Raw genomic sequence first — 2,351 nt, 5'->3', positions numbered from 1 at the left:
CACTGTCAGATAGGCTGTTTTCCAATTACAGAGCATTATGCGACTCAGTGGCGCACAATGCCAAATTATGCTGATGCTTAATTGGAACGTGAAACGCACCAGCAGGTTGCGCTAAGTTCAGTGTTGCAAAAAAAAATATTCATAGAGTTAGCAATAACCTCATTAATGTGTAAATAAAGTGGTACATAATAATTGGTTGAAAACTATTTACGGTTATTTTAAGTAATTTGGATTTTGATTATTTCATTAACATTTTTTTCAATGTTTGTACCTTCATCCATACTTATATTTATTTTTTTAATACAATTTGAATTAACTTTGATTATTTCGAAACAACTACAATGAAACGAAAGCTTTAAAAATTTTTCCAACAATTAATAATTACTAACGATAAATCGATTGCACGCATCAATTCACGCGCATTACTTTTAAGAGTGCTGGATTGTGCGAAGCGTTGCTGTAGTTGGAACACTCAACGTTAAGCATTATGCCGCATAATGCGCACTAGTGCTGTAATTGGAAAACGGGGATAGTGATATAGGATATAGCGATGAGTAATCTGTCACTCGGCCAAAGAAACAAGACAAATTCTACATTCGATACCTAGGTACCTACCTACCTACCTATCTAAGCCTACCTATTGTTTAAAATTTCAGACTTTCAGATAAATTGTTGGAAGTCGTAGAATTACTCACGTTGTACTCGGGTATCACAGAACAGTAAAAGCAAACCGTTTTGTGGGTAAAATGTAACCCATGATGATGGAATTTACATGATAGACTGTAGTAGAATTAGAACCTAATGATACGCGCAGACAGAGAGCGTTCCGCGTTCTGCGTTCTGCGTTCCGCGTTCCGCGTTCTTTGTAAAGCCCCTAGTACACAATGGCCCATGCTGATCCATTGCAGGCCATTGCCATTGTGTACACGGGGCAATGGTATATGATGGCGGGCAATGGTCTGTCGTGGCGCGCAATCGGGGAGTTGTCGGTTTTTTGGGCACACTTCAAAGGAATCGTGGCGTAGCGTGGCCTGCGGTGTTCACACAATGGGCCTTAAGGCCCCAGTACACAATGGCCCATGCTGATCCATTGCAGGCAATGCACAACTGGAGGCCACGATCAATTGCTGTTCACACAATGGCCCATGTCTCATTGCTGCCTGGCAAGCCACTTGCGATGGACGTACAGGTCTCAGATTGATATAAATCAATAAACCTGAAAGTTTCTTCATTGCTCCACGATACTGACATTTTAGGCGATCAAATACTATATTTTAATATAAAAATAAAATTCTAGTTCTAGTACGCAACAAAAAAGTGCTCTAATCCGGTCAGCGGTCGGTTACGAACCAAACAATGGCCCATTGTGTGAACACCGCAGGCCACGCTACGCCACGATTCCTTTGAAGTGTGCCCAAAAAACCGACAACTCCCCGATTGCGCGCCACGACAGACCATTGCCCGCCATCATATACCATTGCCCCGTGTACACAATGGCAATGGCCTGCAATGGATCAGCATGGGCCATTGTGTACTAGGGGCTTAATGTGAAGGATCTATAGCGCCGGCGCCGGGCGCACACAGAACGCAGTTAGACCGCGGCGGTCATTCGGAATGCTTGCCACATGCTTGCGTTCTCGCGTTCTCTGTACAGAATTACAAAGAACTCGCGTTCTCGCTATGGCTGGTCCGTCTTCTCCAATTGGTATCTTGTTTTTCTATTTCAGATTTTACATAGTCATGTAACTCATTCAAGCTATTTATTGACATTCGAAAATAAATATAAAATCTCGCTTCATCTTGAAGCAGCTCAGGGATAAGAATACTAAATTCTCCCATATCATCTCGTTTCGTGTGTACCCAATATTTTCTACTTTTTTTTGACTCCTCTAGACTCCACAAAAGCAAGGCTTCATCTTCGGAAGATGAACTTTCAAGAGACATGTTTCACGTGCGGAGAGTCACGAAATAGAACGCAAATGTCCTGAACGGCTCCTGTGTGCGCTAGAACGCAGAACGCGGAACGCAGAACGCTGTATGTCTGCGCGTAGCCTAAACTCTCTTGCAGAATAGGGAAGAAATGAAATCGAAGGGAAGCACAGAAGGGAAGATTAATGAATAATAACCCATTTACATACTAATCGATACTAAATCTATTTTACACTGTGTAGTGTGTATATATATTTATGCCTCCTCCACACTACTCGCGAAGTTCCTCGGCGAAGTACTCGGCCGAAGTTGACTGAAGTCCGCGGTGCTACACTACACACTCGTTCAACTTCGCGAGGAGCGCATACAATCATATTCAGAACGAACTTCAGGTAACTTCGTGCCCTTTGACTCGGGCGCAA

This window comes from Colias croceus, chromosome 7, assembly GCF_905220415.1.
Source record: "Colias croceus chromosome 7, ilColCroc2.1".
NCBI lineage: Eukaryota > Metazoa > Arthropoda > Insecta > Lepidoptera > Pieridae > Colias > Colias croceus.
Note: the sequence above shows the minus strand (reverse complement) of the source record.